Source organism: Psammomys obesus, unplaced genomic scaffold (genome assembly GCF_907164565.1).
Source record: "Psammomys obesus unplaced genomic scaffold, mPsaObe1.curated_primary_1811, whole genome shotgun sequence".
NCBI lineage: Eukaryota > Metazoa > Chordata > Mammalia > Rodentia > Muridae > Psammomys > Psammomys obesus.
The window spans coordinates 4,095,312-4,121,115 of NW_026594377.1; positions in this window are offsets into that span (position 1 = coordinate 4,095,312).

The following is a 25,804-nucleotide window of genomic DNA, read 5'->3' on the forward strand; positions in this document are numbered from 1 at the left end:
TGCTTTTGTTTTATTTCCCTCAATTTATTCCATCTTGAACCTTCATCATCAGTGTGGTGATGTTGCCCAAATTCATGATAGGCTTTCTCTCATCAGTTAACTTTTTTTGAGCACATTTGCTTGCACTCATCACACACATACCTAGAAGTACGCTTTTTGTTTGTTTGTTTTGTTTTGTTTTTTTAGAGACAAAATGTTAATGTGTAGCATAAATTGGCCTTCAACTACAGGCCAACTTCCTTAGCTACCTAATTTCTAGAATTATAAGCATGTACCACTGTGCTTTATCAAAAGTGTGCTTAGATTTTTTTCTAGGTACTTTTCAGTCTAACCAAGTTGATGATAAAGATTAAATACCACAAGTCTGAATTTCAATAACTTGATACCATGATGCATCTCCTTGAACATTTTGTCCTTTGCTTCTGAAGGGTTATGTGAATTTTGAATGCTTTCAGTTCATACCCAAGTATTCCCAGCAATTCACAATTCCAAAATTGCTCAAACATTCAAGTTCAAATGGGGCCTGGCTGTGTTTAGTCACCAGCATTGAAAATATAGATGAATTCCAAAGTCTAAGTTGAGATTCAGGTAACTCTTAGCTATGAAGTACTTTAAATAAATTTTTTAAAAAGAATTACAATATCCAAGGATGCCAAGTAAACACTTTCATTCTAATTGAGAGAGGGAATAGGACAGAGAGAAGAGGAAAAGGACTTAAGGAAGGTGAAAACTAAGTTAGCTAGGTTTTAAATCCTGAGGTCACATGTCTTGCTTCTGTACTGTTGGTGCTGTGTGAACTCCAGAACCACCACCCATCAAGCTCTGACTACTCCCTGTATGGTTTCCCTATCTCTTGTCTCTTCAGTTTTCTGAGTTCTTCCTACAAACTAGCTCCAGAAGCTTGAGAACCACATGACCGGATTTAGTCATAGCTATCACCCCAGTTCTCTAGTACCATTTTTTTTCCCTGGGTGATTCATTATTTCATAACTTTGACAGTACCTGGCATAAAGACACTTAAGGGAGAAAAGTGTTATTTTGGCTCAGGATTTCAAAAGTTCGGGTTGATCACGGCAGGTAGTTTGTGGCATAGGAGAAGAGACAAAGGCACCTTAACAGGGAAACAAATCCTACTACTTTTGAATATTTATATCTCAGCTCTAGTGAAAATCTGGTCTACACAGTAAAACAAAAGGAAGAACTCTGATGAAATTTACACCGTGTTCTATTTATTTATCTGTTTATTTATCGTGTGTGTGTGTGTGTGTGTGTGTGTGTGCGCGCGCGCGCTTGTGCACATATGTGGATATGCCAAGGGGTGTGTGTGTGTGTTTCAGTGAGAACTTGTGGGAACTGGTTTTCTCTTTCCATGATGTGGATCCTGGAGATGCAGACTTAGGTGGTCAGCCTTGGCAGTAGATGTTCTTTACCTGCAAAGCCGTCTTGCTGTCCTCACAATCACGTTTTTAATCAGGCCATCCAGCAGCAGAACTTGTGCACAATCTCAGCTGCCGCTAACAAATGTGAACTTGGTCATCTGGCTTTAGGCATCTATAACTGCACACGGAGATACAGGCACACAGCAGTATTATTTTCAAGTTTTGTGGGTATTTTATTGAGTGTGTACATTCTTTCCCATACCTTTTAGACTCATATCACTGTTTCTGACAGAAGTTCCCTGACAAGAATTTCTACTACCTGGAAACATATCAACACTATTTGTTCAACACTGAGCTTCTTTCTTCATCTTTGGAAGCCTGATTCACAGCTATCTGAACCTGTGTCTTTTGAATTGTGACTCCCAAAGCCCCAAATAAAGTCTATTATACTTTTTCACAGTTTGAATTGATAAATAACACTCTAACAAGTGGTCAAACCTTTTATGAATAGTTCTCCTAAATTTTCCGTAGTTAAAACATCAAATTATTAACAACAGAATCTTTGGTTCTGTTTCTTGCCAATATGACAATCATTTGATGAAGAAAAAAATGTTAAAAGTAAGAGAAATACAATTTTGGATTTCCTGCTTAAGCTTATCAAAAACTTTAATAGAAATACTGAGTTTATAAAAGCAAAGCCTTGAATTTTTCAGCCTCCAAGAGCTTACTTCATCTCTTCAATTCAGGGGGAGAAAAAAAGCTAGAACAGAAAATATTGAAGTCATTACAGACTTTGAAAATTACTCTGTAGTGTGTGTGATTAAAGTAAAACAATGCTTCTAGTCTCTTCGTTGCTCTTATTTCAATCTTACTGAAGGCAGATGTGGTTTAATTCATGAATATATTGAACCAGCATGACTGCTCAGATCATTAGAGACTGAAGTTAGCTGCCTAGTCACTCAAGAGCCCAATGAGCCTTAATAATAATGAGAATCAGCTATGTTGTGAGCATTGTTTGCGAGGTAGTAGAATAAAATGCCTTATGAGGGAGCTATCAGTGGGGAGAGAAGTTCACTACAGGTTAGCACCAACAGAGGAAAAACATATTCCCAAGGGAGAGACAGTTAAGATAAAAGGTAATAGCAGAGGTCAGAACTTAGCACCAGGAGAAAACTAGGTTAACAACTGGTCTTACATGTTTTTTCTTATTTTCTTCCATTTGTAACTGTCATCTAATTTCAAATTATTCATGTAACCACCAGGATGTGGAAGTAAGTTGCGACACTTATGGGCCTTCCTAAGTCATAATCTCTTATCTGACACTGGAGTGGCCTAAACAGTTAAAATCCATCATTTTTGTTACTTCCTGATTTTGAAAATTGTACATTATAAGTTTTAACAAAATTTAATTTGGCACAGCACATTAAAATATTATTTCTATAATTTTTTGGATCCTGTGTCAACTATTAATGAATGAGTCTCAGCAACTAGAACATTTATTTATACTACTAGGAACTACAGGTATCACTTCAGTTAATGCATTTAAAGACTAAAGCCTAAGCAATGAGGCAAAGATAACTAATTTAGCATTAATTTGGGCTGTGATTATGACATTTAATGTTTGGCAGTTGTCTTAGGGTTTCTATTGCTTGAAGAGACACCATGACCACGGCAACTCTTAGAAAGGAAAACATTTAAAAGGGGTTGGCTTACCGTGCAGATGTTTCATCCATTATCAGCACAGCAGGAAGCGTGGCAGCAGGCAGGCAGACATGGTACTAAAGTAGCTGACAGTTCTACCTATGGATCCACAGGCAGAAGGAAAAGATAGTGACACACTGGGCTTGGCTTGAGCTTCTGAAACCCCAAAGCCCACCCCCAGTGACAAACTTCCTCCAACCATGCCACAGCTTCTAATAGTGCCCCTCCCTATGAGCATATGGGAGCCATTATCATTCAAACTACCACAGAAGTCCTCACTTTTCTATAAAATACAGAATTTTCTTTCAACTTTAATAAAAAGAAGTTAATGTATTGGAATGAGTTTTTGAATGATACAAACATATAGAGAATACTTACAATGGTTTTAATTTCTCCTTCAGAAACATTTAAAGGACTTTTCTCAAAACTGCAAACACTAGGAGCTTGAGAGATGGCACAGTAATGAAATGTGCTTGCTGCATTCCACTAAAATCAGAGACAATACAAGGCTGTCTGTTCTCTCCGTATCTATTCAATATAGTACTTGAAGCTTTAGCTAGAGCAATAAGACATCTAAAGGAGATCAGGGGGATTCAAATAGGAAGGGAAGAAGTCAAAGTATCTCTATTTGCAGATGATATGGCAGTATACATAAGTGAACCCCAAAATTCCACCAGGTAACTCCTACAGCTAACAAACACCTTCAGCAAAGTGACTGGATACAAAATTAACTCAAAAAAAAATCAGTTAGCCCTCCTTTATACAAGTAATAAATGGGGTGAGAAAGAAATTAGGGAAACAACACCCTTCACAATAGCCACAAATAATATAAAAAGATCTTGCTGTAACTCTAGCCAAGCAAGTGAAAGACATGTATGACAAGAACTTCAAATCTTCGAAGAAATTGAAAAAGATATCAGAAAATGGACAGTTCTTTATAAACCTTAAAAGAACAATACTCAACTTCATTTGGAAAAACAAAAAACCCAGGATAGCTAAAACAAGCCTGTACAATAAAAGAACTTCTGGAAGTGTCACCATTCCTGACTTCAACCTGTACTACTGAGTAATAGTAATAAAAAAAAAACTGCATGGTACTGGCAGAAAATAGACAGGTTGATCAATGGAATTGAAACAAAGAACCAAAAATGAATACACATACCTACAGACACTTGAAATTTAACAAAGAAGCCAAAACCATACACTGGAGAAAAAAGCATCTTCAACAAATGGTTCTGGTCTAACTGTATGTAGAAGAATAAAAATAGATCCATATCTATCACCCTGCACAAAAGACAAGTCCAAGTAGATCAGAAACCCAACATAAAACTGGATACATTAAATCTGACAGAAGAAAAAGTGAGGAAATGTCTTGAACACATTGACACATGAGACAACAAAACACCTGAACAGAATACCAACAACTCAGGAACTAAGATAAATAACTAATAAATAAGACCTCATGAAACTAAAAAGCTTCTGTATGGCAAAGGACACCGTCAAAAGGACAAACAACAGCCTACATAATGGGAAAAGATTTTTACCAACTCCACATCTGACAGAAAGCTAATATCCAAAATACACAAAGAACTCAAAAGAATAGACATCAAAAACCCAAATATCCCAATTTAAAAATGGGGTATAAAGCTAAACAGAGAATTCTCAACCGAGGATTCTTAATGGAAGCACTTACAGAAATGGTCAACATCTTTAGCCATTGGGGAAATGCATATCAAAATGACTCTCAGATTCCATCTTACACTCTTCGAGATCAAAAATTCAAGCAACACCTCATGCTGGTGAGGATGTGGAGAAAAGGGAGCCCTCCTCCATTGCTGATGGGAGTACAAACTTGTATATCCACTATGGAACTCAATCTGGAGGTTTCTCAGAAAATTGATAATAGATCTACCTCAGGACCTACCTATACCACTCCTGGGCATGTACCCAAAAGAAACTCCATCATACTACAAGGACACTTGTTCAGCTGTGTTCATAGCAGCTTATTTGTAATAGCTAGAAACTGGAAACAACCTACATGTCCCTAACCAAAGAATGGATAAAAAAAAAATGTGCTGCATTTACACAATGAAACATTACTCGGCCATTAAAAAGAATGACATCATGCAATTTTCAGGCAAATGGATGGAACTAGAAAAGAACATCCTGAAGGAGGTAGCCCAGACCCAGAAAGACAAACATGATATGTACTTATTATAATTGAACAATAATCATGAAGTACAGGATAACCATGCTACATAACATAGACCCAAAGGAGCTAAGTAACATGGAGGGTCAAGGTGGAGATACTTTATTCTCATGGAGAAGGAGAAGTATATTAGACATCAGGGGTGAATGGAGGGAGGGGACTGGGTGGGGTTGTGGTGGAGATGGAAACAGGAGGGATGAGGTGGAGGGAAGAGGAAGGGGGAGAGTACTGGGAAAGACAATTAAATGGGGTTTGGGAGCATCTCTGGGATGAGCTAGAAACCTATGACAATGAAAACTCCCAGGAATCAATTAGGGTGACCCTAGCTAAGACACCTGGCAATGGGGGACATGGAGCTTGAACTGGACATCTCCTATAACCAGGCAAGATTTCCAATGGAGGAACTGGGACACCAACCCAGCCACAAAACCTTCAACTCACAATTTGTCCTTTGTACAAGATGTGCAGGGGTAAAAGATGGAGCAGCATTTGAGGGAAAGGCCAACCAATGACTGGCCCAGGTTGAGACCTATGCCATGAGAGGGAGCCCATCTCTGACACTATTAATAACATTTTGCTGTACTTACAGACAGGAGCCTCACATAACTGTATCAGAGAAGCTTTGCCCAGAAAATGATGGAAAAAAATGCAGACACCCAAACATTAAGCAGAGCTTGGGGAATCCTGTGGAAGAGGGGCTAAGAAGGATTGAAGGACCAAGAGGGGTTAAGGACACCACAAGAGAACCCACAGAATCAATTAACCTGGGTCCATAGAGCTCATAGAGACTGAACCACCAACAGGAGAGCATGCGTGGGACAGACAGGCCCTCTGTCCATATGTAACAGCTGCACAGCTTGGTCTTCGTGCGGAACTACAAACAGCAGGAACTCTGACTCTGTTGCCTGTCTTTGGATTCCTTTCCCCTAGCTGGGCTGCTTTGTCTAGCCTTAAAAGAAGATGTGTCTACTCTTACTGCAACTTGCCAAGGCTGGATGATATCCATGGGAGGCCTTCCCTTTTCTGAGGAGAAGGAGAAGGGAAATGGATGGAGGTGGGGATGGGAGTGGGGAGGGGAGAGGAAAGGTCCTGGGAGCAGAGGAGGGAGGCGAAGCTATGACTGGGATGTAAAGTAAATAAATAACAATTTTTTAAAAGTGCTTGCCATTCTTTCAAAGGACTGGAGTTTGAATCCCACCACACACATAACATGGTTCACAACCATTTGTATTGCCAGCCAGAAGAGAGCTGATATACTCTTGTGGCCTCAACAGGCACATTCTCACACATGTGCACACTCATACACAGACACATACACATTAAAAAAGAAAAGACTTAAAATAAAATAACTTTAAGCAGTGTATAATTCTGGTTAGAGGACAAATAGACCAGAATATCCAAACTAAGCCCCTGGACAACCTCTTCATTCTCATTATACTCCATGCCAAATTTTCCACCCTGTGGTGATTGTGTTAATATGGAAACAATACATTTAATCTTGTCATTAAAAAGGTTCCCTTTATATCACCACATCATTTTCATATCACCGTGACCGAACAGCTAGCATGAACAAGTGAAGTGTAGAAATGTCTTTTGTTGTTGCTATTATTGTTCATGTTTTCAAGCGTTTCAGTTCTCAGCCCTTGAATTTGTTAGTTGTGGATCCGAAGCGAATAGTACACCATATGGTGACCAAAGCATGTGGTGAGGCCACTCACTACACAGTGGACGGAAAACAGGAAAAAGAAGAGACCAGGTACGACTGTCAAAGGCAGGCAAAGAAATGTACTCCTCTGGGTAAGGCCCCCTCCTAAAGCTTACAGCACCTCCAAAAAAAGCCATACTTGAGCCTTTGAAGGGCCTCTCATTTAAACCTTAATAACACATGATAAGTGTCGTTTGTTTACAGTTTAATAGAAAGTTCTGGTTATATTTGAAATAATTAAAGCCCCAAACACTGACAAAATAACCAAAATAAAGTGGGAGAGGACATGTTTTATATCTTTCATCAGAAAGTTATTTGGAATATTGTCATAACAATATTTTTGAGGTTAATAATTTTCTGTGAAGTATTATCAGGGAGGCATTTTTTGTGAAAAGAATTGTACATTTTAAAAACAGTATTTACTGACATTACTTAGAACCTAGAATAAAACAGCTTTGAGGCTGACAAGGTGGCCCAATGGGTGAGGAAGGGTTGCTTGCTGCCAAACCAGCCTGGTAACCCAAGTTTGCTCCCTAGATCCCTCATGGTAGAAAATGAAAACCAACTAAGGTCAAATTTCCTCTGCCTTCACTATAGCACGTGTGCACCCTGTCCTGTCCCACACATACATTAAACAAGTCAAAGAAAAATATTTTTAATTGAAGAGAAAGAAACAGTTTAGCAAAATATGTTTTAGAAATTTGGAATTGTAGATGCCATGTTTTATTAGGCTTTTTAATTGTCAATTTAAATTATAACTGTTGTCTCAGACTGCAGCACAGAAAAAAAGATGATGAGTTAAAACAAGGTATGTGAGAATATTTGAAACTATCAAAGTCTGGGTACATCTAACATAGCCAAAGGATGGGCTTTTTACAAAAAGAGATAAGCATAGTATAAAGAATTCAGCTAGGCTGGCACAGTGCTTTATAGCTACCAAGAGCAGAGAGCTGTTACCCCATGCAGGCTTTGAGTTTCAATAAGAGAGAGTGATTTTTAGAAGTCTAGGAAGGAACCATTATAAACAGAGCTACCTATAGGGAGTCTTTGATAGAGGAACCCAACCAACTTGCAGCAATTATAAGGAAAGAGCCTAATCACAGTGCTCAAACTTTAATAGCTTCATACCTTCTAGTACCTACCAATATATACTTGAAGCCTTTGGTGCAATCCATAACAGCCATAGATTTTTGTACTAAGCAAAAAGAAGGAAGGAAGGAAGGAAGGAAGGAAGGAAGGAAGGAAGGAAGGAAAGTAATAGTGTACCTAGAGAGTCAGAACCAATCTCCACTGTATTTGTAATATTTCTATTTTAACATTTCTGTGGATGGCAGTGTAAAGACTATATGACACCTAGATAGACGAGAAGTTTGCTTAACTGGCCCACATGTGAGATGTTGTACTTGAGGCAGGATAATGGAAGCTGGTACTGCAGGATGCAATTTTCTTTTCAAGACAAATAGGATAAGGTCTAGCTAAGCTTCTGGTGAGTTTACCAGTTTGAGTAACTACATGAGCATTTGTGCCTTGAGCCTGTCCCTACCAATTTTGTATTTTATGATATAGTATTGCATAAGAGTAGGTTGAGATGAATAAATACAATGCATCAGACTACAAAGTGACTTATTTTTGACTATAATTTACATTATTCATTTATTTACTAAACTATTTATTTTGTTGTGCTGGGGATCAAATCCAGGACCAGGACCATTACATGCAGTGCTCTACAAATGAGCCATATCTCCAGACTTAGACCTGGATTGTGAAGTGTCTTCGTTAGTGCTGGGATTATAAACATGCCCTTTAACACCTGAGTTTCAACTTCATTTTTTTAAATAGTTGCCACTGAGTGGTAGCACTCCTCTTAACAATATGTTCTCTTTCACTTATTTGAGAAAGTGGTCCATTGTCTTCTTGCTGGCATTGCTTTTTGACAAGATATATGCTGAAATGCCTGCCTCTGTTTTCCTGTGTTTCCTGTGGAAAGCATGTAGGTTTTCTCTGCCTGTTTGTAAGATGTTCACACTACCACTATTTTTGATTCATGTGTTTTGAGTCTTGCTGAGGTATTTCTCCATGATTTCTGTGCTAGGGCAGTCATTATTCTTCTGGGATTTAATAGCTTTAGTCATATCACAGAATTGCTTCATAAAATGTTTTCATTTATGAATTATGCATTATTTTTCTTTCTTGAGCAGGCATCTTCTTAGTAGCCTGCCTGGTCTCAAATATGCCTCTGGCCATTATTGCTTAAGTGCCTGTCTGCTGTTGTTCTGACCTACAGGCACTTTAAAGACATGCATGTTAGGTTGTGCAAAACATTTCTTCAGATAAGATTTTTTTTTTAACTTTTTTCTCTGTATTTATTTTGGATGGTTTCTGTTTCTGTTATCTTCATTTTTACTAATCTTTACTTTTCCAATGTATCATAGACTTTTATCCCACTCAGTTTGCTTTCGCACATTATAATTCCCATTTTCCATCATTCCATGTTCTTAGTATTTCAAATGTCTCAATGATGACTTCAATAACTATTTTAATGTCCTTTGGTGCTAAATATTGTATTTACTGGTGTCTGTTGGGTTCCTTTTCCTAATCAGTAAGGAGTATCTATTCATCCCTCCTCCTTGAAGGTGATCTTGGATACTAGAAATTTAGTGTTGGGGGAGCAATAGTTTCTACAAAGATTCTTATCATTACTTTGGAGTGGAGCAGATTTTCTTAGAGTTATGTTGATCCTTTGCACATCATTTTTCTGATTTGTTGGTACACTGACTCTGATTTGGGAGTCAGTGTATTGCAAGGTCCAGATGATGGAAGTCGGGGCTGTCTTCATGCTTCTGTGAGTGTTGTTCCTTCTAGTCATCTGGTGGCTCTGTCACCGGCAGTTTTCTCACACATGTGCATGGACCCTAACTGTGCAGGGTAGTGAAGGACAAGCATGTGGCTCTCTAAACTGTGCTCCCTGGTAAGCCTGGATTTTCAGCTGTCTCCTCGACTCAACAGTCTGATAAAGACCACCCGGGCTGCCCACACTGGGCTCCTCCAGGTTCCTCTTCAGTAGAGTTGCACAGGCACAGTTGCTGGGCGTGTTGATCTGTTTCCTCTTCTTTAGCTTCACTGTCCTTCCTGGATTCCCACTGTCACAAAAGCCATCCTTCCCTCTCTCTTGTAATTCTCTGTTGGGTCAGGTGAGAGGACAAAGCCTGTTACTGTCACTCCATTGTGATTCACCTTACTCTTTCTCTTTCCCATTCACCTGCTCACAAGATACCAAGGATGAAAAATTCACTGCCCTTATGCAGTTCATAGCAGCCAATGATGTGACTACCTCAGCTGCCAATCACAAGCCCTAAATTATGAAAATTGAGATGAGGTATGTTAATATTGTGATAAGTTCAATTAAATTTACCAAAGAGAGCATGACACAGTGACAGACTGAACGAGTAGGTACACAGGCATGATGCTGTGCTGTGTGTCAATAATCTTGAAAATGAATAAAAATTGATGTGACTTTCATTTCATCAGACACAATTTTCCCCTAAAATATTCCTTTCTCCTTTCTCTTCTCTCCCTTGTCACTTCTTTTCTCTCCTTTTATCTTCCTTTCTTTGGATACTTGGGATCAAACCCACAGTCTCACTCATGCCAAGTGCACACTTTGCCTCTGATTAAGCTAAATCTATAGCTCTTAGGTATTTCTTAGTACTGTTATTGTGCACAATATTTAATAGTGCTTCAGCCAACACAGTAGCAGGCATTGTGTTTCTCCTTGATCCTCACAGGCTTTGTGATTGACACCAATCACTCTTGTCTAAGTAACACATTTACCCTGATTATCTTTACCTGTGCATTAAAAAAATCAAATTAGACAGCATATTTAAAATCAAACACACCTTAGAAATGTTAATTGCATGTTTATTTTATTGCTGATAAACATTTATTTCATGTTTTAGATAAATGACATACTTATTCTATACTTCTCACTAAATGAAATCTAAACTGTAGTACTTCTTTCAAATATGCGTCTGGAAACTTAAATAACTACTTTGGGGTCTTCAGCCTGTAAGAGAAAAAGATACTTCTTATCATGAAGTGACTCTTCCCATCAAATTCTGTAGACCAGGAATAACTCAGTTTTCACATGATGCTCGTAGGTGGCATCCTTCTATGTCCGCTCCCAGTGCCATTCCGGAGGCTTCACATCTTGGTAGATTCTCTCAAGGGTAGCAATGCTACAACCTGAGGAGTTTTGGAGACTCAACCCATGTTTCTTCATAGCCTTTCAGATTTGATTCTGGTAATGGAAATCTTTCCTGGTGGTATTGCACCTGTCTTACTTATCAAGACAGTAAACCGGAGTTAAGGGGACCTCAGCCTTATGGACTGGAAACGACCAATTTGTAAAACAGAACAAATAGAACAATATTCCTTTTTTAATTTACTTTATTATTTATTACAATTTATTCACTTTGTAACCCAACTGTAGCCTCCTCCCTCCTCCCTTCCTAATCCCACCCTCTCTCCCTCATCTCCTACCATGCCCCTCCCCCAGTCCACTGATAAGGGAGGTCTTCCTCCCCTACCATTTGACCCTAGCTTATCAGGTCTCATCAGGCCTGGCTGCATTGTCTTCCTCTATGGCCTGGTAAAGCTGCCCTCCTTCTCTGGATGAGGTGATCAAAGAGCCAGCCACTGAGTTCATGTCAGAGATAGTCCCTGTTCCCCTTACTAAGGAAACCCACTTGGACACTGAGCTGCCATGGGCTACATCTGTGCAAGGATTCTAGGTTATCTCCATGAATGGTCCTTGGTTGAAGTATCAGTCTCAAAAAATCCTGGGCCCTAATTTTTTAGTTCTGTTGCTTTCCTTGTGGAGCTCCTGCCCCCTCCAGGCATTTCTATCTCCCCCTTCTTTCATAAGATTCCCTGCACTCTGCTCAAAGTTTGACTATGAGTGTCAACATCTACTTTAATACCCTGCTGGGTAAGAGCCTTTCAGAGTCCCTCTGTGTTAGGCTCCTGTCCTGTTCCCTGTTTTCTCCCTGTTCTGATGTCTATCCCATTTACCTTTCTGAATGAGGATTGATCATCTTACCCAGGGTCCACCTTCTTGCTTAGCTTCTTTAAGTGTACAGATTTTAGTATGTTTACCCTATATTATATGTCACTTATAAGTGAGTATATACTCTGTGTGTCTTTCTGCTTCTGTGTTACTGCACTCATGATGATCTTTTCTAGTTCCCACCTGCAAAATTCCTGATTTCCTTGTTTTTAATTGCTGTGTAGTATTCCATTGTGTAAATGTACCACAATTTCTGTATCTAAAACTATATTTTTTTGGTGGTAGTTTTTCATTTTCCCTATCTATCTATCTATCTATCTATCTATCTATCTATCTATCTATCTATCTATCTATCTAATCATTTACAGCCTAACTCCAGCCCCCTTCCACCTCTCATTTGGTCCCACCCTCATGCCCCCTTCCCACCTCTTCTTTAGATAAGGAGAGGCTTCCAAGGGCTACTAGCCTACCCAGGCATCTCAAGTTGCAGCAGGACTAATCACATCCTCCCCTACTGAGTCCTGACAAGGCAGCCCAGCTATGGGAAAGGGATCCAAAGGCAGGCAGCATAGTCAGAGACAGCCCCTACTCCCACTGTTAGGGAACCTGCATGTTGACCAGGCTGAACATCTGCTACATATGTGTGTGTTTGGGAGTCCAGGTCCAGCCTGTGCATGCTCTTTGGTTGTTGGTGCAGTCCCTGTGAGCTAGCCTAACTTAGGACCCACCCCACGGGAAAGAGCCAACTCCTGTCACTATTAGCGATACTCTGCTATCCTTGCAGACAGGAGCCTAGCACAGCTGCCTCTGAGAGGCTTCATCCAGCAGCTGATGGAAACACATGCAGAGACCCACAACCAAACTATAGGCAGAGCTCAGGGAGTCTTGAGAAAGAATGGGAGGAAGGATAGAATGAACTGGAGGGGTCAATGACACCACAGAAGACATACAGGGCAGTATTTTTTCATGTAGAATTGCTTACCTCAGAATCACCAGGAAATAATTATTTTAAAAATATGTTTCTATGGTCCTACTCATGCTATGCGGGCATGGAGAAGGAATTGGAGAGGACTAAGAAATTCATATTTTTCCATTTCTTTCTTTTATTGAAAATAGAATTTTTTCACATAATGTATCTGAGTATTGTTTCTCCTCCCTTTTCTCCCTACCTCCCTTCACATCCAAATCCACTCCCTGTCTCTCTCTCTTTAAAGAAACCAACAGGCTTCTAAGGGATAATAATTAATATAATACAATATATATAACATAATACTTTATAACAAAAACTAACCTATTGGAGTTGGAAAAGACACACAGAAGGGAAAGAGCCTATGAGGAGGAACAAAAGCAGAGCCCCACTCATTCACACTCAGGAATCCCACAGAAACACTAAGCTGGAAGTCATATTGAATAAACAGAGAACGAGATGCACACCTCAATCTCTGAGAGTTCATATGAACTATAATCATGTTTACTTAGAGGCTTTGTTTTCTGGGTGTCCTACATCCCCTTCAGCTTTCACACTCTTTCAGTCTGTTCTTCCACAGGGTTCTCTGAGCCTGAGAAGAGGGGTTAGATGCAGACATCCCATTTAGCTCACTATCTGCATAACGTCTAGTTGTTTTGTCTTCCTTCCTTCCTTCTTTTCTTCTTTCTTTCCTTCTTTCCTTCCTTCTTTCTCTCCTTCCTTCCTTCCTTCCTTCCTTCCTTCCTTCCTTCCTTCCTTCCTTCCTTCTCTTCTCTTTTTCTTCTACTTCTTCTTCTTCCTCCTCCTCTTCCTCCTGCTCCTCCTCCTTTTTGGCCAGTAATATTTGGTTCTACGCTAGCCCCTGTGTTATCTAGTCTCTGCTCTTGACCTCTCGAGCAGTGTTGGGTATGGGTTCTATACATATATTTCATATATGTATATGTGTATATATGTATACATATTAGGAAACTTCTACTGTATTAGGTTTCCATACTATCCCTCAAATTTAGCCCTTAATTTTAACTATCTCCCCTTTTTGCTCCCTTGTTTCCTTTTCCTCTCACCATCTGCAGCTGATCCTTCCTTTGTAGCCCTCCCAATCCATCCTTAACTATTTTATTTTTCTTTCCCTATGAGATCTATCTATACCCTCTAGTCCCTTACTCTGTATACCTAACATCTGTGGGTCTATGGATTGCAGCATCATTATCCTTTAGTTAACAGCTAATATTCACTTATAAAAGAGTACATACTATGTTTTTCTGGGTCTAGGTTACCACACTCAGGAAGAAATTCTTATTTTTAGAGTATGATGAATTATTTTTACTCACTTTAAAGTCCCCAAATTTTACCCTAGACTATGAGTTTGTACATTTCTTGGTTTTATAGTCAAAATACAACATTAAAGTAGTTTTAACTCAAAAGTTAAGGACTAGATTTATAGAGATTGTAAAGTATGTATGTCTCTGTATGCATATATCTGTGTGCATCTACATGAGTGTGTATCTGTGTGCATAACTGTATCCATCACCCGTATGTGTGTGTGTGTGTGTGTGTGTGTGTGTGTGTGTGTGTGTGTGTACCCATGAATGTGAGAGGTCAGAGATCATTTTGAATGCCAGTCTTTATGCACCTTCATCCTATTTGTGTGGGGCAGAAACTCACACTGTTGTGGAACTTTGCCACATGGTCCAGGCTGGCTCATAAACTTCTATCTCTCCTCCTGTTCTAGCCTCCTGTTGCAGCTCTGGGATTGCAGGCATGGACCACCAAGATAGGCATTTTTTTTCTGTAGTTCTGAGGTTCCAATCTCAGCACTTCATGGTTCCAAGAATTTTATGGTTTGAGTCACAGCCTCACCCTCCTTCAATGATAAAATTAGCAGTAATGTTTATGCAACTTAGATAAAGGCACAACCTTATAGGCTTTAAATCTATTGCCAGAAATTAGCTTATTGGGTCTCTGAAATTTATCAATCAACAGTGGATGTATTTGATAATAAACACTTGTTTCTCTGTCTACTCCTACTCAGTTAGGTTAGATGGCCTGTTCTCTAGCTTAGCCTGTCTCACCTGTGCTTTCCTCTTCAACGCCACCAGCGCTGGCCTGCAGCTCTATAGAGACTTCATGAAATTCATCTACTTGGACTAATAAAATTGCCTTAAATTATGACTCTCTCAAAAGGCTATGAATATACATTTCCCCTTTATAATATGTATTGTAGCAATTTTCAGCAGCATAGATTTTTCTTTAAAATATAAAATAAATTAATTCTGTCCACATGAATCATTTTCATAGGAGATTTTAAAAAAGTGAGTTTTAAAAGTTAGCTTGATGGGTTTTCATGATACTAATTTGAGAGCATTGCTTAATATAAAACAAGCTCTGTTCTTGCAGAACCTTCCAAAGGAAAACTCAGCTCCCATTTCTATCACAAGCAAGATTTATGTCTCTAGGCAACCTACTCAAGCAGTGTGGCACTTTGTTCTCTGTCACCTTGGAGAAAAAGAGAATTTGACATAATAGCAGACTTTTCCAGGTGTCCTTTCTTCATGTTTCTCCTGAACACCTTCCTTCTTCAGGTGTCTGACACTCAGTCCCCACCCACTGGGAATGCTGGCTGCAAAAGACTCATAGCAAGTTTCTCTCTAGAAATTGTTCCCACTACATCTAAAGTGACATTGTTTCCCCAAGGATGAACCCCATTAAATGACTGAGTGATTTGTGATACAAAACCCCTTTTCCTTCACTCAGTAACAAATCAGAAAAAGCATCTCTGCTCATGAGATTTATTAGTGTACTTGGGCTCTGTCTCTCTCCTTCCAGCCTTCGTTCTTTCATTCGTTCGTTCCTTCCTTCCTTCCTTCTTTCCTTTTCTGTTTTTCTTTTTGAGACGGTGTCTTACTATGCAGCCAATCCTTGTCCTTGAATGCCTAGTCTGTCCCCCTGCTTCCTCATCCAGAGTGCTGTAAAATAGGTTGTACCAGTACACCCAGGAGAACACTAAAGTTGGTCTTTCTTTGTCCTACCTTCCTGTCTTCTTCACAGGAAAGCATTTCCCAAAAGACCCACTGCACACAAAAATCCAATTGTTTCCTAGGAAACCTTACCTGAAACAAGATATTTGAAATAGACATCTTTCGATATTTGAAAAAAATCTTAACCAGATTTTTATTTAAAATATAAAACAAATTAATTTTGTCAGAATGAATCATTTTCTTAGGAGATTAAAGAATGAGTTTTAGAAGTAATCATATCCCTTGGTATTTGATAACTTTAAATACTAAAGGTCATATTTATTAATTAAAAATGGATCATAGATCTAAATCTTAATCTAAAATTTCTAAACTTTTAGAATAAAAGTTTGTGACCATGACTTAACAAGAATTTCATAGATATATCACAAAATAATAAACCATTTAAAAACAAATGTTTATATTTAGCTGTAGGAAGTTTGAGAATTTCTGGCCTTCAAAAGACACCATTAGGAAAATAATCACGAACTTCAGGTTAGAAAATATATTTTGTGAAGCATATCCATGATAAAACATCTTATACAGAATCCATAAAGAACTCTGAAAACCCATTAACAAGAACATAAAGAACTTGATGAAAAATGGATAGAAGATTTGAACAGGTATTTCTTCAAAGATAGTCAGCTGACAAATGATCACAAAGAAACTTGTTCATGGGAGACATGAAAATTGAACTCCACTGAGTTTTCATTTCCACCTGTTGCACCAAGAATTCTGGTTCCTCTAAATTCTCACCAACATCTTCCAAATTTAGCAAAGTTGGTAAGATTACAGAGATAGTTCATTGGAGTTTAAGTGGCCAAACACAAGCTAATCAGAATGTTTGCAGGTGAGTTATCTCAAGTAAAGAGCACAGGGAGTCTTATGGGGAGGTGGGGAGCATAGGCATAAAAGGACCCAGAGGAGAGAGGAACTTCACAAGAAGACCAGCAAGGCCGAAAAGTCTGTGCCCACGGGGTCCTACAGACACTGATGCACCAACCAAGGACCATGCATGGAGAGGACCTAGACCCCTGCTCAGATGTAGCACATAGTAGCTCAGTCTCAGTGTGGGTTTCCTAGTAAGGGGATCAGGGGCTGTCTCTGACATGAACTCTGTTGCTTGCTCTTTGATCACTTCCCTCTGGCAGGGCAGCTTTGCCAGGTCACAGAGGAAGAGGATCCAGGCAGTCTTGATGAGATTTAATAGTCTAGGATCAGATGGTAGGGGAGGAGGACTCCCCATTTTAGTGGACTAGAAGAGTGGAATAGGGAGGAAGAGGGAGGAAGGGTAGGTCTGGGAGGAGATGAATGAGGGGGCTACAATCAGGATACAAAGTGAATAAATTATAAAAACCCCACAAAAACAAAAAAAATATGAAATCAATAATGTGTGCCTGAAGGTTTATTTGAATATGTATCTTGAGGTATAAGAAAGATCTGCTTCAAAGTAGGCCTCAAAGCATATGTTGATAGAGTTCTGCTTAAGTGCTTTACTTCAGAAAGTCAGTATGTGGTATAATTTTTTGATATTATAATTACTGCATTTCTTCCATCTCTTTCCATCCTCTCTTTCTAAACCCTCCCATGAAACGTTCTTTGCTCTTTTTCAGATCAATGGCCTCTTTTTTGTTATTTTTTTATTGCATGCATATGTACATACATATATATTTCTAAATATAATATGTTCAGCCTTACAGTGCTACTCATTTGCATATTTTCAGGGGTGACCATTTGGGACTGGACAACTAATTGGTGAGCTCTTCCCTGGGGGAGACTTTTTCTCCTTCTTTCGGCTTTCCTTAGTTGCCTGTAGTTCCTAGTCCAGTTAGGCATGCTTGTTGGTGTTGTTCTTATTCAGCTCATGTTTAGGCAGGCATGTTGCTAAAACTTTATGGGTGTAGCTTTCATACTTTTTTTTTCTGTAGACACGTATTAGGCAGTATAATTAATGTTTGACCCAATCTGCAATAGCCACATACTATTATTCTCAATACTTCAAAAGAAGTAATAGTTGCTGTGCGAGTCTGAAGCCAGGGACTCAGGCTCTTGGAATTTGCAGTTGATGGGTGTGTTATGGCATTGTCAGTAGAGAGAAAAGAAGAAAAATGAAGACCAAGGGAAAGGGGCAGGTTCATTTTGTGTGTCCATTGCAGAAGAAGCCAAGGTTGGTTTCTGTCACATGTTGTAGGCTGCAGTCAGCCACAAGCCTTGATGGATTTCAGGAGGTTGAAAATTGGTTTTCTTCCATTAACATTAATGAAATTAAACACCAAAATGATCATCCAGGGAAATCAGGAAGAGCAGAACTGGATGCCATTTTAAAGGCTCCAAATGCCATTTTAATTAAGTAGGGCCATGTTGTTTGGCATGAACCAAACTGTACTTAGCCCATATCCTCTAGTACTTAATAAATTGTTGGACAATTAAGACCAATAGTGTTTTCTGATTAAAATATGAATTTGAAATGACCTGTGCCTGGCAGAAAGAAATGTTGCTTTTCTTTGCTATTATCAGCAACGAGAGTTTTCGGTTACCTTTCATGCCAGATATACTTAATACTGTCTCCACTGCTATCACTCACATCCACGTGTGTTCATTATGTCTTCCTAAAATGTGTACAGACTAAACTAAATGGGAATTCCACTACAGCTTTTATATACTGATGTTCACCATAAATGGTAGCCATGATGATCTTTTAAAAAAATCAGTGTCAGGCTTGCGGGGTGGGTTGATCTTCCCTCTCCTCCACTAGAAGTCTTGTCTAGTTAGAGTCTCCATGACCCCTGCTACTAAGATTCTCAGCTCGAGTCACCCCCATATCCTCCCAGGAACCTACCCTGTCATAGGTCTCCAGCATGTCACAGAAATACCCACACCGGGGGTTGTTTTTCTCTCTCCCAGCCCTGTTCTCCCAGTCCTGATCTCCACCCTCATTTCTCTCCCCGCTCCCTCTCCTACCCTGTGCCCTCTATTCAACCTCTTCCACTTTCTATTTTATTTCCCCTTCTGAGTTAGATTTAAGCATTCTCCCTTGGGTCTTCCTTATTATCTTCTTTAGTCTGACAGTTGTAGTATAACCATACTACATTCTGTACTATATGGCTAAAAGCCACTTATAAGTGAGGACATACCATGCATGTCTTTTGGGGTTTGGCTTACCTAACTCATGATGACCTTTTCTGGTTCCACCCATTTACCCACTTGTACAGGGATAAACATAGAGCAGAAATTGAGGGAATGTCCAACCAATGCCCCCTGAACCTGAGACCCACCCTGTGGGAGAGAGTCAGTCCCTGACACTATTCATGATATTTTGCAATGCTTACAGACAGGAGCCTAGAATAGCTGTCCTCTGAGAGGATCCTCTCAGCAGTGGAAGGAAACAGATGCTGAGATTCACAGCCAAACACTGGGCAGAGCACAGGGAGACTTGTGGAAGAGTTGGGGGAAGAAGGGGAGAGGAGTTCCACAAGAGGACTAACAGTGTCAACTAGCCAGGACCCAGGGGGGCTTGAAGAGACTGAACACCAAGCACGGACCATGCATGGACTGGACCTAGACCCCCTACTTACATGCAGCCTATTGGAAGCTTAGTTTTCCTATGGGTTTCCATAGTAAGGGGAGCAGGGGCTGTCTCTGTTGCCTACTATTCGATCACTTCTCCCCTGGTGGGGCTGGCCTGGCCACAGGACAAGAAGATGTGATCAGTCTTGATTCAACTTGTGTTTGTGTTGGGACTCTCCTTTTCTGAGGAGTAGGGGAAGAAGGAGGAAGGGTAGGTGGGGGGGGGCTGTGATTGGGACGTAAACTGACTAAATAAATAGAAATAAAAATCAGTGTCTATCACTGATTTTCATAGCACCCTTTCCCTCAAACCCCTCATTTCTATCCTCTTCAAATTTTAATTTATATTCTTTACACTGTCCTACAGTGTATTGTATACATCTTATATGTCTGCCAAGTTCTTCCACCTTCTCTATCTGACCTGTATGTGTATATGAGCACATGAATGCTATGCACATACTACACATGTGCCCTTCTGTGTCAGCCACACACACCTCAAGGTAAAAACAAACAACTCTGAAATTCGCTCAGGCCAGGGAAGCAGGTGGGCTGGTTGCAGATCTTCCTCCTCCTGCTCCCCTGGATTCAGTTCCCCAGTCTCATGGCAACTCTGCAGCAGAACACCCATCCTACACCCTCTCCCTGCCTGTCTTTATCGTTAGCTGCCCCTCCACATTTTCCTCTCCTAATCTCATTCCTCCCACTCTTTGTTTTATCCCGGCCTTCAAATCCAGCAGGCACTCCCTGGGATCACTCAGGTTGCTCTTACCAGGGAAGCGAATAGGACAACTGCAGCTCCTCTCCTCTTCCTTCCATTCCTCCAAGTTTAATATCCCTCCACCACCCTTCCTTCTCCTCCCTCCCCTCACTAGAGCTTTTATTGTCTTGCAACTTTTGCCCATATCCAAAGGTTTTACTCCGGAGGAAAGGCCCACTAATTCAGCAAGCTGGCCTGCCTTACAAAGGTTAGGCAATGGGGTTTTCATGAGCTGCTCATGTGCCTAAACAGAGAGTCTGGTATAAGAGTACAGTAGGCAGTTACCACTATAATATTACTTCCTGGAGCCCTTACAGATACACGATCTCTACAATGTCAAAGGCTCATTATGTATTATCTTAGAATATTATTTGTTTGGCAATTTCAAAAAGTTCTAAATGTTTGTACTTGTGTAATGCTTCTGGATAAAATATTTCTTTCTTTTTTTTTTCGGTTTTTCTTATTATAATTGGAAGAATGTCTTTACTGAAACATTCACCTAAGCATGGTTAGAAGGGATTTTTCAGGATCATAGTTTGATGTATTTGGAAATCCTTCCCAGTATATTACATAATTTCCAAATGAGCTACACTTTGGAAAACTCGGGTGTTTTGTTAGAAAACAGAACATAACACACAAAGTAGAGGTTATACAAATCAAATCTCCTTCAGTAGTAATAGAACATGAATGCATTTCCAACCCTGATAAACTCACTTCCGTTGGCAGGCTTCCTTTCCTCCTCAAATTCCATAAGCTTCATTATCATAAACTACAATTTCAATGTAGTTTCTATTAACATACACTACTTATGCACAATTGTGGGTTTCACTAGAGCATTTCATGGTGTGTATGGATTTCGATCACAATAACTTCCATTGCCCTCACACAGAAGCAATTTTAATTTGTAACACTGGAGCATCTTTGTTGCAAATGCCTCGGTGCTAGTTCTCCTTCTCACAAGCTCAGAAAGTCAAGATGACCAGGTGTGGCCCAGGGCTGTACAGTGGTTAGAGAAATCTTAACCATGGTGAGTGCTCAGGCCGAATGGGGGAGTAATGAGTAAGGTGCATGTGTGCGCGCCCACACTCACACATGCAGATCATGAACACACACTAGTAAAAATAAATAAAGAAAATGTATCTTGGGTTTTTGTTTTGTTTCGTTTTTAACAACAGTGTGTTGGCAAACTACCATGACTTTTGTTTGGAACATCACTGAAATATTGAGAACTGGGTTAATTTAGTACATCTAGTGTCCAAACCTGGTGGCTATTTAATTTGCTAGAAAATGTGGGTCTAAATTAGTGCAGTTTTCCTTGTGTGTCAATTCATTTTGTCTGTATCTCTAGAATTAATCAGAACAAAGAAGAAGATCCTGCTTTTGTTTGGCTATTCAGTAAACATGAGTATAAATGGAGAAAAGCCTTGACCTTCTGTCTCTGCATAGATTTACACCACTGTTCATTGAGCACATGAGGACAAAATTTCAGGAAAGGGGTTAAAATCAGGAGAACATTCATCTCATAAAACGGACATGAAAATTATTTTGTTACGAATCACATTTGTGAAGTACAGGTTTTGCTCTGTGAAGGCCTGGTGCATTTCTATTGCCATGGTGACCCAAAGAGAACATGAAATGGCTATGGATTAATGGTTTCACTCAGGGGGTCAATTTTCAAACTAATAGACATGGGCCTTTTTTCATTCCTGCTCTTGTCAGCATTTACCAATGGGTGTGCATCAAGTTTTAGGTGATTTTTGTTGTTGTTATCTTTGTTTTTTTTTTACCAGTAGGTTCCATGCCCAGGACACCAGAAGAACTGGTCTGTGACTGTCTGTCTATGACATTTGGGGAGATTCTCCCTAAAGCAAGTAGTGAATACAAAACTTGTTTCAGCTAAGTGATTTCACCCTAACATTAAAAGACATGTCAGATTGCTAGAGGTTCATTAAAACCCATTATCTTCTTTCTCTAAAAACCAAACAAGCAAACAACTACACACACACACACACACACACACACACACACAATTATTTAAAAAAACCAACGAACCATACTACTTCCCCACAGTCATTTGTCTATGTGAGTTGGTGTGTATGTGATGGACTATGTTTGATCAGATACATGTCCCATCTTCAATTGTGAATCATAATGTCTCCTATTATGCTCTTTCCTCCTCAAGGCTGATAGGATGATAATGCCCTGGGTGATTTTAGATGTAACATATCGAAAGTGCACAGAAGTTGTTAGTTTTATCAGCAAGAAATTGTATACAGGAAAACCACTCTGCCGACTTCCCTATCTACTTGGAGTCGTTCTATTCTCTAGATTGTCTGTATTTGGGAGTTTTTGTTATTGAAACTTAGGCTATCATAATTGCTGTTAACTTGAAACTTGCAACAGAGATAAATGTGTATATGCATCTCCTGTCAGTCAAAAGTATGAGTTGAAAAGAAATGTAATCACGAAGAGCTTGAATTGCAAGAAAAATAAGAAATAATGGATCTTTAGAATTGAACCAAGCCTACATCTGACAAAGGGCTAATATCCAGAATATATAAAGAACTTGATTATTTATTTACTTTACAATTTATTCATTATATATTACAATTGAAGCCCCTCCCTCAACTCCTCCCATTCCCACCCTCCTTCCCTCTTAACCCCATCCCCTTCCCATAAATAAATAATAGGAAAAAGAAAATAGTATGTAAAAAAATCCATTTTTAATAAAGGAATAATATATATATATATATATATATATGAACTCAATAGGTTAAATACCAACAAACCAAGTAATCCCATTTTAAAAAATGGGCTACAGAGCTAAACAGAGAATTCTCAACAGAAGAATATCAGATGATGACAGAAAAACACTTAAAGAAATGCTCAAAGTCCTTAGTCATCAGGGAAATGCAAATCAAAATGACTCTCAGATTCCACCTCACTCATCAGAATGACTAAGATTAAAAACTTAAGTGACAACACAAGCTGGATAGGTTGTGGAGAAAGAGGAACACATCACTAGTGGGAGTACAAAGTTGTACAACCACTTTGGAAATCAATCTGGAACTTTCTCAGAAAATTAGGAATAGTTCTACCTCAATATCCAGCTACACCACTCCTGGGCATATATCTGAAAGATGCTCAACCATACAAGGACATTTGCTCAACTATGTTCATACCAGCTTTATTCATAATAGCCAGAATCTGATAACAACCTAGATGTCCCTCAACTGAAGAATGGATACAGAAACTGTGGTACGTTTACACAATTGAATACTACTCAGGCAAATGGATGGAACTAGAAGAGAGAAAATATCATCCTGAGTGAGGTAACTCAGAAGCAGAAAGACACACATGGTATGTATGTATATATATATATACATACATACATACATATATACATATATATATGTATATATATATACATAGATAGATAGATAAATAGATGAATGTATATGTGGATATTATCCATATAATATAGGATAAACATAGTTAAATCTATACTCCTAAAGAAGCTAAATAACATGGAGGATCCTAGGGAAGAGGCTTAATCCTCATTCAGAAGGGCAAACAGGATAGACATCAGCATCAGAAGAGGGAGAAAACAGAACAGGAGCCTACCATAGAGGGCCTCTGAAAGACTCTACCAAGTAGGGTGTCAAAGCAGATGCTTTTCTCATAGCCAAGCTTTGGGCAGAGTGCATGGAATCTTATGAAAGAAGGGGGAGATAGAAAGACCTGGAGGGAACAGGAACTCCACAAGGAGAGCTAGAGAACCAAAACACTGGGCGCAGGGGTCTTTTCTGTGAGTGAGACTCCAACCAAGGACCATTCATGGAGATAATCTAGAACTCCTGCACAGGTGTAGCCCATAGCAGCTCAGTTGCCAAGTGGGTTCCCTAGTAAAGGGAGTAGGGTCTGTCTTTGAGATGGACTCGGGCTGACTCTTTGATCACCTCCACCCCCGGGTGGTGCAGCCTTACCAGGCCATAGAGGAGAACAATGAAAACAGTGTAGTAGTTGTACCTATTTATCCAAAAGACGAAAGTGATAGACACAGTAGTTTAGTTTGTTTGTTTGATTGGTTTTGTTTGTTTTGATAGGCATGACTATTCAAGTCATTTTGGAATCATGTTCTGTGAAGAGGAGAAAAGCAATTCTCCAGACTTAATAAGGTAAGATAATTCATATCCACTCTTCAACCTTAGGAAATCAGTCCTTTAGAGGGATTGAATCGCAAGACTGTTGAAGACATTACAATCATTGTTTTATGTAACAACACATGCTTTAATGTGCAAAAAGATAGCTTTATGTGGCAAGTACTGTAGGCTAAATTTTTATAAAATCCTTATCTATCCGTAGGTAACCACACAATCTCCAGCAATCATTTTGATCTCTTGCTTCCTTTTTTTTCCATCAGAAAATACATAAATGAGACTGATATCCCTTTCCAGCTTAGAAAAACAAGCCATGTGGTTAGAGAAGACCTTCAGATGAAACAGGACTATTATTCAAGTTATTTTCAGGCAGATAAATATCTTTCTTTTTATTACTACTTTAACCTTTTTAATTAAAAAGTAATGAACTGGTTTTTTTCCCTTTCCTTTTCTCCTCCAAACCTCCAGTGTCTTCTCCCTCCAACTCTTCCCATTCCCCGGCCACCCCCTCTCAAAGTCAGGGCCTCTTTTTCTTTATTACTATTACATATATATGCACAAGTATATACCTACAGCCTGAAGCATCTGTTTAATGTTTCTTGTATGTATATAATTTTGGGGGCTGACGTTATACTATATATATATAGTACATACATATATATACAATATATATTGTATATATATACAATGTATATTGTGTATATATATGTATATACTATATATATATTTCTATATATATACAATACAATATATATATTTGTATATATATAGTATATATATATATACAATACAATATATATATTTGTATATATATAGTATATATATACAATACAATATATATATTTGTATATATATATAGTATATATATACAATACAATATATATTTGTATATTATATGTATATATACAATACAATATATATTTGTATATTATATATATATATATATATATATAGTATAATCAGTGTGAGAGCAAATCCCTGGGGAAGGCTAATTCTGCTCAGCAGTTCTTAGTTAACTGTAGTTGCTTTTCTAGAGGTGGGGCACCTTTGGACTCCTCTTTTCCATGTCAGCATGTCTATATTGCTTTCATTGTTTGAATATTGTTTATATAGCCATATTGTAAGAGTTGTCATGGGTGTCACTAGCTTCTGTTATTTCTAGGAGACACAATTTCATAATAGAACTTGCGGTTCTCTGGTTTTCGCAACTCCCCTTTCTATGATGTTTCCTGAGCCTTAGGTAGAAGAGTTGTTTTCTCAGTGTTATCTGTTGGGGCTGA